The sequence below is a fragment of the Chelonoidis abingdonii genome, chromosome 2, assembly GCF_003597395.2.
Source record: "Chelonoidis abingdonii isolate Lonesome George chromosome 2, CheloAbing_2.0, whole genome shotgun sequence".
NCBI classification, from domain to species: domain Eukaryota; kingdom Metazoa; phylum Chordata; order Testudines; family Testudinidae; genus Chelonoidis; species Chelonoidis abingdonii.
In genome coordinates, this window is record NC_133770.1 from 5,503,787 (window position 1) to 5,516,485 (window position 12,699).

The following is a 12,699-nucleotide window of genomic DNA, read 5'->3' on the forward strand; positions in this document are numbered from 1 at the left end:
GTACCGCTTTCACTGCCCGGCGACTTGATACAATCCATTGTGTTCCCAGAAGGCGCCCAGTTTTCAAGATTTCTACATGCAAAGTTGCTGCACATTCTTGACATTCCCTTCTGCTTTTTGGGGAGGCATGTTACAGAGAGTACAGTTTGTCCATAAACACTTTAAAGTGGTTGACTCCCTAAACATCTTGCATGATGTCATGAACAAAGAGTTCCCATCGGTGGGCAGAGCAGTACCAGGCAATTACCTTTGGAAAATGCAGCGGAAAACCACTCCGCTTTTCTGACCTAGCATGACTGCTGCTCCATCACAAATAAGAGCAATAGTTGAGGCATCAGTGGCTGGAGGTTTGATTAGGTCAACAAATGTGTTTTGAGGCTGCTCCAGCTCTTCTTCTGCAAATGGAATGTAAATGATGAGTGGAAGCCTGGCTCAAAGTAGTGGTCTCATCGGTCGTTACTGCAGTTCTGCGCTTACGGGATATTATATTTTAAAATATTTTTTCTTCATGTCCTCTGCAATATGCTGTTCTATACTAGTGCAGGTGACTTTGAGTTCAGAATTCGCACCAGATTTAGACTGTTTAACTTCTGCAGATCAAATTCTGTTTCAAAATCGTAGGAGGGACGATTTTGTTTTGCCAGTTTATACAAAGTATGGAATCCTCTGCACATAGCCTCAGTATGCTGCGACTGCCCTTGCACATGACATACCATCAATTTATCTTTCTCTGCCTAGCTCTGAATAATTTCTGCGTTTTTATGACTCTGAGACTTTGTGCTCATATATCTTTTTCCTCAGAGAGGCTTCATTTGCTTTAATTTGCTGTCCCCATAGTTTGAAATATCAGAATTAGCCCACGCTTTAACAATCTTCAAGCCATGACCTCTCTTCATAATTCCAAGAAACTGTACTTTTGTGCAGATGCTGCAACCCAGTTTATCTTTTCTAACATTTAGCCATGTTTATTTTTTTTTTAGCAAAAACTTTTTTTTTTGGCTATCTGACCAACACAGCGATAAGTCACTTCCGCCACGTTCCAGTTCATTGTTGTGTTCTTGCTTGTTAGGGTTACCCTGTACTGCTTCTTCATCTCGAAGAACAACAGTTTCACTAACTTCCCCACTGTTCTCTGAATCAGAGAGTTTCCTCTTTCTTGTGGGAAAAATTAGTGATTTTATTTTTTTGACTCGTGTTTGGAAATTGAGTACTGTACAGAGAAATTAACCATACATACAAATCCGGTGAAATTATCCAGTGATCTTTGCCCTGGCTGATTACATCAGAAAGACACGCTTATTTACATTCTGTGTCAGCTGCCTATATCTGTAGTCTGCCAGCCTCCAAAGGGCTCCTGCTGCTCTCCATATACAGTATGTAAATATGTTAATTTGTCATAGTTACCATGAATATAAATTGCACAGTACTCACAGATATATAGCGTTGCATAATTATTCTGATCAAAGCTGCACTTTGTATTGTGTACACCAGGAGTTCTCAGCCTTTTCTTTTGGAAGCCCCCATCCTTCAACGTTCCATAAAAACTCCAAGGCCCAGAAGGGGCTCTTGGGTCTTCAGCCGATGGACGGGGGGAGCACGGGACTTCTGCCCTGTGGCAGGGTGGTGTCTGCACTTCCATTGTGGGGCTCTGGGCTTCAGCTGTGGGGCGGGAAAAGGGTCTTGGGGCTTTAGCCCCACAGGGGGGAGATGCTGGGGCTTGGGGCTTTGGACCCCCCAGAGAACCATGGATTCTGGTTGAGAACTGCTGATTTACACCACGCAACTGCATCAGACTGAAGTTAATGCTTGAAAACATTTATGGGAGCGCTGCTCTGGACAGCTCTGGCTGAACTTAAGTCCTGAGTGAGTGTGAGTGTTGCATTTGTTTGTGTGTCTACGTCTCCCAGTTGGTTAATTAGACTCCAGGTAGGACAACAAAGGAATGCAACATTGTTATAGAAATTGACTGATGGATCATCTGGGCCTGAGGTTGTTAATTTTCAAATGTCTTATGAAATCCATAATGCTGTCAAATGTGCTGAGGATTCTGCCAATCCTCTCTTGTAGCCTAACCATAGAATATTTGCCTGGTAATCTGGTGGGAGCTGAACAAGCCAGGATCTCAGAGGTAGAATTGAAGCCATTTGCTCCATTATCCTGTCCACAGACTGTAAAGGGCTGGATTATGGGCTTTATTATTTAATAGATATAATGGTAGACATGGCTCCTGATACTCAAATTTATTTCTACAGTCTGTCAGGAAGTAGAAGTAAATGTAGCTAAATTAGAAGGATTTAGCCATTATTAGACTGAACTCTTTAATGGAGCCAATCAATCACATACATGTGGGTAGTTGGGATAGTTAAAGTTCCTCCAGCAGTGGGGCTCTGGTGGTGATTTAAAGGGCCAGGGTCTCTGGCTGCTACCTGGAGCCCAGGGCCCTTTTAAATTGCCGGTCTCGGGATGTTGTCCCTTGCCAGTATGGTCGGCTGCCCGCTTCCCAGACCGGCTTACTTCCACCTCTGTCTCCAGGTCCCTGCTGTACATCAACGATCATTATGATTGGAATCAGCAAGGCGACCCACTACCTGACATTCCTGGGTCACAACCCATACTTTGAAAAATGCTGCCTTAGAAGCCAGACCTGATTGAAGACCTTCATCTTACCTGCCTGACCCCTTCCTTGAGGTTTTGGAGTGACTTTTATTTCACCTCAACCTGCCTGCTTGCTATTGGCCAGTTCTCTCCCAACCCCCCCTTTTGGATTTCTCTGACTGTTTGTCCTCAACTCAGGACAAATTGCTCAGACCAAGGCAGTCACAGCCCAAGACTGGGGTCCTTTGCACACCGAACCAGCCAAACAGAGGACTTCGGTTTCACCCCGCTGGCTAACCATAAGTCAGACAAGCAATTCCCTCAGACACTCCAGTTTCCCAGTATCACCACCAGTGCCACTCGTTGTGGGGATGAATGGTTATGAAAACCAACACCCCAGTAAAAGAAAAAAGGTTCCCCCAATCCCAAAGGACCAGGCCCCAGACCCAGGTCAATATACAAATCAGATCTTACCCACAACTCACGCTATTGCCAATCCTTTAGAATCTAAAATCTAAAGGTTTATTCATAAAAAGAAAGAAATATAGATGAGAGCTAAAACTGGTTAAGTGGAATCAATTACACACAGTAATGGCAAAGTTCTTGGCAGGGTCGGCTCCAGGCACCAGTGAGCAAGTGCATGCCTGGGGCGGTAAGCCGTGGGAGGCGACCTGCCGGTCACTGTGAGGGCGGCAGTCAGGCAGCCTTTGGCGGCGTTTCTGTGGGAGGTCTGCCGGTCCCTCGGCTTCGGCAGCAATTTGGTGGTGGGTACGCCAAAGGTGCGGGACTGGCAGATCACCCACAGAACTGCCGCCGAATCCGCATGACCAGCGGACCTCCTGCAGAAACACCGCCAAAGGCTGCCTGACTGCTGTGCTTGGGGCGACAAAAAACAGAGCCGCCCTGGTTCTTGGTTTAGGCTTGTATCAGTGGTGGAATAAACTACAAGTTCAAATCAAGTCTCTGGAACATCCCCAGCTGGGACGGGTCATCAGTCCTTTGTTCAGTGCTTCCATTTGTAGCAAGGTTCCTCCAGAAATAAGCAGGATTGAAGACAAAATGGAGATGCTGATGCTGCCTTTTATAGTCCTTTTGCCATGTGGCTTGCGCTTTCTTTGTTCCAATCATGAGCCACCCAGCACATGGCATGGAAAAACCTTAGAGTTCTGTCTATAGGCATGTCCCTGCATGCCTTGCTGAGTCACAAGGTGTATCTGCCTTCTCTCAATGGGTCAGTTGTATAGCTGATGGTCCTTAATGGGCCATCAAGCAGGCTAGGCAGCGCTGGCGCCACATTGTCTGGGATGTTACCTAGAAACATAACACAAGTCTGAAATACAGACAGGATAGAGCCTGTTGTCAGATGCTACTGATGTGGTGCTCTGCTCTGTTCAATGTTGATATCAGTCGGCTGCGTGCGTGTGTTTCCTCTGTGTGCTGCCCCAGCTCTGCGCAGATAGCTGACCCAGCAGATCCCGAGAGAACCCCAATGACCACAGACTCTAGTAAGGTACGAAGGCACATCGGCCAGGTTTATTGTCAAACGAAGCACAGTAATAATTTCCTATAGACTCTACAAGACATACTAGGAGTTTGTGCCTCCTGGCAATGAACTCAGCTCAGTCAGTGGCGGGACTTTCCACTGCCCCCTAGGCTGGACAAAGACACTGCCCCAGGGATGCATTCTTATCCTGACGTATTGGGGTGCAACCCTTCTACGTAACAAGATACAGCTGCTCTACGTAGTAAGGTGCCGCCTCTCACCTTGTACATGTTGGTTTGAACAAAACAACTCTATCCATCATATTCCACTTTTGGCCCTGTCATTGGAATGGGTCAGCCTGTTCCTTGTTATCTGTGTGGAGTGTACAAGTATGCAAATGTTCTGATCTCTGATGTCCAGTACCTTTTAGGTATGTCTCTTTTTGCAGCATCAGTCCTTTCCTTGGCAGCTTCTGTGAGCAGGGCCTGCCTCTGGCTCACAGCTTAACTCTGCCTTATGTTAGCAAAGTCTTGACCATTACCGTAGTTCAGGCCTTAGGCCTCAAACCAGGCCTCTGATACCAAGGTTTGGGGCCCCCTCTTACTACATTCTCCCACTTTTTGTCTTTTTATAGGGAGGAAATCATAATGCATGGACTGAAGATAACCCAGTGGGCTAAACACTGTTATGTGGTTACCTTATTTTACCATCCACACACTCATGCCCCATCTGTCTGTTTAGGCTGCACATTCCCTCGTATGACCGGCAGACAGTTTTCATTATCCAATTCATTTAGGCCCCTTATGGTGGGCCTGGGAATGTTAGGCCTGGGACGATGACTGAGGAATGTAATATTATGCTTGAGCCTTAGAGGCACTCCCAAATAATTAATATATATGAATTATATGGATATGGCTATATTTGTAGTGTGTGTGGGCAGGTATGTATAGTATGTATGTGTACATATGACACCATCTTATATCCAAGCATAACCATGTTTTTTTCAGTCTGCTGGCGTACTCTGGCTCTTTTACTTTGGTAACACAGATAGAAACACACTCGTATTAGGGCAATTCCAGTTATCACCTGTCTTCTCATTAGTAGTAGGCTGAGTGTTTTAAAATACTGGGATAGGGATTGTGACAGTGTCCCCCACAGTACTATGTATATGAGAAGTAAAACAGAAATTTGGAGTAGTGACACTACCACTGAGACCTTTATATATAAACATATTGTAATTAGTTACTACACAGTACTGTCCATTCATGTTATAGGTTACTCTTACTGCTGGTTGTCACCCTCAGGTCAGCTTTACTGGGCAGGAAACAGAAGTGGTAGCTTCTCTGTTCCATTGGTTGATATAGATCCAGTTGTCTCTTATGGCTGCTGTCTTCCCGATAACCCACTGAACAGACAGTAACCAATTTATCAAATATTGCTGTGTCCGGATTCAATATTGGTACCCAGACACTGAACAAGATCGTTTTAAATAACATGTGCCTCAGTTAGGATGCAGTGTCACTGACCCAAATTATGACTGGTACTAACAGGCAATTTGTTTACCCAATTTATAGTTACTATGTAACTTAATTTCTTTACCAATTTGTTTGTTCCTTGCCTTCACGTTGTTTGCTGCCATTTGTTTGTTGATTTTTACCTGTGTGTTAGTCAAACAGTTTAGCAAGGTTAGACACATTGTACACGTTGTACAGCAGTAACACAGCAGCACAATGACAATACAGCAAGAATACAGTTGTTTTTACACAGTAACCAAGTTGAAATTAAATGAGTTTTTCTGGTCCAGCTAGTGGGTTTTAGCTGATTGTTAATTTAATTGTCCATATATGGTAGATAGAAGTGTATTTGGCTAGTCTCTTATTTATAAAATATTTACTTCATTTTTCTTTTCTTGATGCTTGGGGGTTTCTTCACTGTATACTGAGTCATCTGGTGTCTTGAAGGTGTGATAGTTTCTGGCGTTTTTGGTCTGTGGGATGCAACTTAAACAACTTTTGTCAGTTAACATAATAAAGTTTTTTGTTTTGTTTGTTTGTTTTCAGTAACCCAAACTTAATACATAGTTTAACTTAGTTTGTTTACAATGTAATAAGAACAGTGTAATAGGGACTGAGTCTTTTATAACACAAGCTATACTTTTGCAATGGTTGTATAGACATTCATTTTCTTTCGAGGTGCATTACTAATATTTCATACTAAATGTAATGCTTAACCCCTAAAATAAATGTTCACAATCTTCCATGCGAAGGTGTATTGCTTTCCTTTGCTGAACACTTTGTTTCAGCAAAAGAGTTAGTAACATAATTTTAACTAGCTTTTTAGAGTTAATTTGCTTGTGATACCAACTTCACTCTTGTTAACTGTTTAAAGCACAAACCTTAACAACCACTGCTTCCCATTAACATAACATAACAAAAGAAAAGCATATAAAATTAAATCAACTGTAACACTAAACCAAAATATATTTTAAATACAGATACATGCAAATACCTTGAGGGTATTTGAGGGTATACTTTCAAGATGCTTTGTTATATTTGGGAGCCAAAGGTGGAAACCTGTTGAAATTGTTTGGTTAGCTTTATGCATAAATTGTTATTTTAAAACATTTTGGTTATGACAGTCTTATAACTATATTTAAAAGTGCAAACAAGTTTATAAAAAGCCCAAAACAAGAAATTGACATTTTGTTAATATTATCTTTACCTTAATGTTGAGGTTTCCCCTTACATTTTTTCTTTGAATAACAAATTTTAAAAATACTTAAAAAACAAAAAAACCTGTGATTGATAAAAGAGAATTCTTTTTGTTTGCAATTGCATTATTTGTTGAGGTAGAAATATATGTACATATATTTGTAACTGAAACCTTTTTGAACTTTGCACAAAAAATTGGTGTTAATAATACTATGATTATACCCCAACCATGATTTTAAAATAGTGTGTACCACATCTCATATTTTTTTTTAAAAAGGGTATAAAATTGACTTTTGTTGCAACAAAATAAAATTTTTTTTAAAAAAAGTCACGTGACACACACACATAGACACAAGACACACACATGACATACAGGACAAACTTACAATTAAAAAACAAATGGTGCCAGAATTCTATTTATAACTATACAAAATAACACTACCAAAAAATAAAAAGTAAAAGGGTTAAACATTTGAATAAACAAGTTATTACCTTATGTAAAACTTGTAACATAAATTTGATAAAAATATATTAATATTTTGCCAATGTATTGTATTAATTTGGTAACAAGGAATTTTGCATTACTTATATTTAAATTTATTTTAAAACTCTGCTATATGGAAATAAGAAAAGCCCATGTTTCAAATATTAGTTAGTGTTAGGATTAGAAGCAGAGAGTGCATTTCTGTTGCTTGGCAACCATATCTTCAAGAAAGTTAGGAATAATTCAAGCTGTTGCATTCCTGAAGGGTTAAAAAATAATATTTACTGGATTTAAAGTAGGTTACCTTGTTTTCTTTTTGTTTCTTGTTTTGTTCTGTTTTCAATTGCTTTATCTTTTGGAGGTTTCTGTAAAAACTATAAACTTTTAACTTTTAAAACAAAGAAAGAGAGTAGAAGTGAGGAAAGGCAGGGGAAAAAAGGGGGGGGGTGAAGAGGAACCTAGGAAGGTAGCGAGACCTGAGCCAAGAGAGATTAACTCTATCAAGGTATTTGAAAGTACAGGGCAGCAGCAGCAAGTTTTTAGCAAACTGAGAAAACATATAAAGGACAAAAACTTAACCGGTATGTAAAATATTTGAGAAAGAAGGTTCTATTTTCAGATATGAGCGTGAGTGTGGTTCTGTGGGTCAAAGCAATTGGGAACCTGCACAGTTGGGAATTGCGCCCCTGGTTTTTATCCTGGCTCTGAGAGGAGATTGGGGGTAGTTTACCTGCTCTTGTAAAACCTGAATTTGTTCCCCCAGTGTCTGTTGCTTTTGTGTGCATGCCAAATGGATAGGTGGAGTGCCCTTTTTTGCTGCAGTTAACTGTTTTGGGCAGCTCTCTATGTGTTAATGCATCAATTCTAGGTGTTAACCCGCTTAACTTTCAGTTTTTTACTTTGAAATTCTTTTTTTATTCACTCCCTGCGATCGAGTCGCAGCTCCTGTCTCCTAATGTGCTCTGTGAACTGTTCCATTTTTTCCTTCATTTTGATTTACCAATTCAAGTGAGAGTATTGTTTGCTACTCTTTCCTTCTGTGCACTTACTTGTCCCGTTCTGACAGGCACCAGTCTAGGTTTGATCCGGTTAAGTTTAACTGGAACCTGGCTTTTATCATAGGGTGATGATTGCAATGCAGTGGACCCAGTTCATCTTTTAATTTTACTAGGACCACCTCTTTCCGCTTCTGTCCCCATTCTTCAGGCACAAGGTAGCTACCTGAAAGCCTGCTGTTACCCACTCAATAGTTATAACAGGGGACGGCACGTTATTTTTTGTTAGGTTTCCTTACAGCTGTTTCACGTATTTTTTTGTAGGTTCCTGTTTCACTGTCCTGTTTCTGGTTCCTGTAACTGTTGTCTCTGGCTGCTGCCACCTGCAAGGGCGGTGGGAGCATTCCAGGGCTGTGTAGGCTTCTTTTTGAATCTTTAACTTTCTTTGTTCCTGTTACTTGCCCTGCTTTTTCCATTTACTTGTTTGAGGCCAGCATGCAGCATATGCTGTTTCAGCCATCTCACTGCCATAGACAGTAGTTGCAAGAATTTTTGCTTTCTTTACTTTTACTACTATTTTTCAGAGCCTTGGATTCTACCATCGCTCTTATATGCAAAGTCCATGTTTCTCCATTCTTCAATTCATATGGACCCCCTTACTGGCAATCCAGCGAGGTCCATTTTGAGTTATAAAACTCCATGGGGATCAAAAGGGAGGGATCAGGGGGTTCCCTAGCACGAGGTTTTCTGCCATGTTAGATCGATTCCTTACAGCGCGACAGCTCGCTTACTCACCAGATCAGCGGTGTCGGGTCACCAGTGTTGTCAGAGGTGCTACAGTGTACCGGTGTGGTGCTCTGCTCTGTTCAATGTTGGTATCACTCGGCTGCGTGCGTGTGTTCCCTCTGTGTGCTGCCCCAGCTCTGCGCAGATAGCTGACACAGCAGACCCCGAAAGAGAACCCCAATGACCACAGACTCTAGTAAGGTACGAAGGCACGTCGGCCAGGTTTATTGTCGATATTGGAAACACAATGTCTAGTTCCCTGGCAAATTTAAACGTTGCTGCTAAGGTGCATACTAGCCAGTACTATGTGCTCCCTGGCAATGGACTCAGCTCAGTCAGTGGCGGGACTTTCCACTGCCCCTAGGCTGGACAAAGACACCGCCCCAGGGATGCATTCTTATACACACTAGCAAGTTCCTGATTACTCTAGTGCAGCCCCTGCTCTGGTCACTCAGGGAACAGAAAACTACTCACCCAGTGACCAGTATATTTGCCCTCTACCAGACTCCTGCACTCCACTGGCCTCGGTCTGTCACACCGTCATATTCCCCTTTTGGCTCTGTCATTGGGATGGGTCAGCTTGTTCCTTGTTATCTATGTGGAGTGTACAAGTATGCAAATGTTCTGATCTCTGGTGTCCAGTACCTTTTAGGTATGTCTCTTTCTGCAGCATCAGCCCTTTCCTTGGCAGCTTCTGTGAGCGGGGCCTACCTCTGGCTCACAGCTTCACTTTGCTTTATGTTAGCAAAGTCTTGACCATTACCTTAGTTCAGGCCTTAGGCCTCAAACCAGGCCTCTGATACCAAGGTTTATATCTCAAGGCCCCCTCTTACTACAGAGCTAATACTTATAACTTTAAATACAAAAATGATACATGCATACAGATAACATAATCATAACCAGCAAATCATAACCTTTTCACAGACACCTCACAGGACAACCTTTATACAATAGTTGCTGCAAATATAGAACAGTGGTTGCAACAATGATCTATACGGTCACAGTTTGTCAATAACATCACAGCAAGTCACATGTCCATGAATGATTCAGCAATTTGCCAGGCCATCGCCATTGCTTACATGTTACTTTGAACGTTCCCAGGAAAGCTCAGATGTGGATTGGTGTCTCCCAAAGTCCATTGTTAGTTAAGTACTCCCAATTACTTGAATAATCCCTTCACACTATGTTGGCCAAATTTGCCTTATGTGTTCCCTACAGCAAACACTTTAAATGTAAGCATAGAGCCAAGGCTCATAACTTCAGATATAAAAATGATGCTCACATACAGACAGCATAATCATAACCAGCAAATTACAGCCTTTCCATAGACACCTTACTTGACCTTTGTACGTGATTTGGTGCAGCTATAGGACCTTGGTTGCAACAATGATCTATATGGTCACAGTTCATGTCAATAATGTCACAATGCAATAGTCAGATTGAAGCTGTCTTCTCCAGTTGTACGTTCTTCCAATGGTCAGCAAAACAACAAGTCTTCTTGAACCAGACCTTCATTCACATAACGTACAAACAGTAGCAAAACAGCTAGATTAGCTACATCAGTTAATTCAGCTAACTGTATAGCATAATATGGACTATTTTTCACTCTATGTACAATTGTAGTCTCTACGTTATTTGACATGTCATTAATTCTTCGTGACAACGTATTATTGGACAAAGGTACCATGTCAATTCTTTTTGCAGCTTTTTCTCTGAGCATGCAATGACCTACATCTTTTATACATGGACCAATCAAGCTCTCTGCTATGGTACGGGCCTCTGATGTTTTTGCTACTCAGTAGCTCACGCAGTACGATGCTTCAAGTGCATTTTCATTATCAGTACTTGCTTAGGATATAAAACTGGTAATGTCACTTTTCCTCTCAGCTAATTTTCGGTTGAAAAAAATCAACCGGCTTGTCGAGTTGTGCAGGATGCCTAGTTTCTAAATGGTGCCGAAGTAGAGAAGGTTTGAGGCTGCTGTTTGCTAGAACATCACCACAAATTACACACAGTGGTTTTGGATGTTCTTGATCACCAGTGCAGGTAAAGCCATATTTTGTATAATCATCATATTTTCTTTTCTTTGTAAGTGACTTTCCAGGACCATCATGACCATTAGACTTAGATTTTCCACAGTGTGGACTTGAGGAAACACTAGCTGATTCTTGCGTCTTTACTCTTTCCTTTTCAGCCACTTATCCACTGAACTTGTGTATAAAAGTTCTGATAAAAATAATACTGCTAACAACCAACAAACTAGAAAACGAGAAGATTCACTAATGTCTCACAGAAGCAAAACAGCACTCCACAGAGAATGACTTAGTATCAAATTACTGAGGCGTCTTAATCCTGCTACAGTGGCTACAGTGTGGTTCCGGCTGGTTTGCCACACAAACACCTTTTCTTCCGCCATCAGGACTGTCACTGGGGGGGGGGGGGGTGCCCCACGAGGGACAAATTAGCCTGGACCCTCCCCACTTACAGCATGGGCCCTGCTCACTCTGCCCTTCAAGCCACCCAACTTCCCCTGTCTGCCAAGGGGTCCGAGCTGCCTCCTGCCCACCACAGGACGCAGGCTGCTGGCCCTGCGCCGGGGTCTGGGCAGCTGGCTCCGCATTCCACAGGGCTCGGCTGCTGGACCCCGGTAACCGCTGGGGCACGGGCTTCTTGCTCAGCGCTCCACTGAGCTTGGGCTGCTGGTCCCCGCTGACCAAGGGGCTTGGGCTGCTGGCCCCAACTACCCAGCCCCATGCTCCATGGGGCTTGGGCTGCTGATCCCATGCTGACTGCTGTGCTGGGTTCCCCTGCTTACGGCGGCTGAGCTGTTTGCTGTCCAGGGCTTCTGCTGCTAGCTCCAACTGCCCACTCTGCTCTCCATGGGGCTCAGGCTGCCAGCTCTGCGATGACCACTGGGGCTCAGGCTGCTGGCCCCAACTGCTGTGGGATTGGATGCTAGTCCCCCCACTGACCAGGGCTCAGCTGCCTGCTCAGCACTCCATGGGGCTCATCCTTGTCTGTGTGGCCCCACCCCCACCTGTGTCAGCCCACCCACATGCGCCCACCGCTGCCTGTGTCAGCCCGCTCACATGGGCCTGTCCTTGTCTGTGTCAGCCCGCCCACATGGGCCCTGTGATGTTATTGATATAAACTGGGACCATATAGAACATGGTTGCAACCACGGTCCTGTAGTGACACCAAATCTTATGTAAAAGGAGGTCATGTAAGGTGTCTAAGACCAGGTTATGGGTTGCTGGTTATGATTATGCTGTCTGTATGTATGTATCATTTTGTAGCTGAAGTTATGAGTACTGGGTCTATACTGTCTGTATTTCAAATTTGTGCTGTGCTTCTGGGTGACATCCCAGACAAGTTGGTGTCAGCACTGCCTAGCCTGCTTGATGGCCCATTAAGGACCATCAGCTACACAATTAACCCATTGAGAGGAGGCAGACAGGCCTTGTAACTCAGCAGGGTATGCAGGAACTTGCCCATGTGACTGCAGACTCCATTTTGCTGTAATTTTCCACAGTAAGAACAAAGAAGTGTTCTTACACCTGGAAGAGCCTATATAAGGCTAATGCCTCATCTCCATCTTGTCTTCAGTCCTGCTTCTTACCTCTGGTGGGACTTTGCTACAAGCTG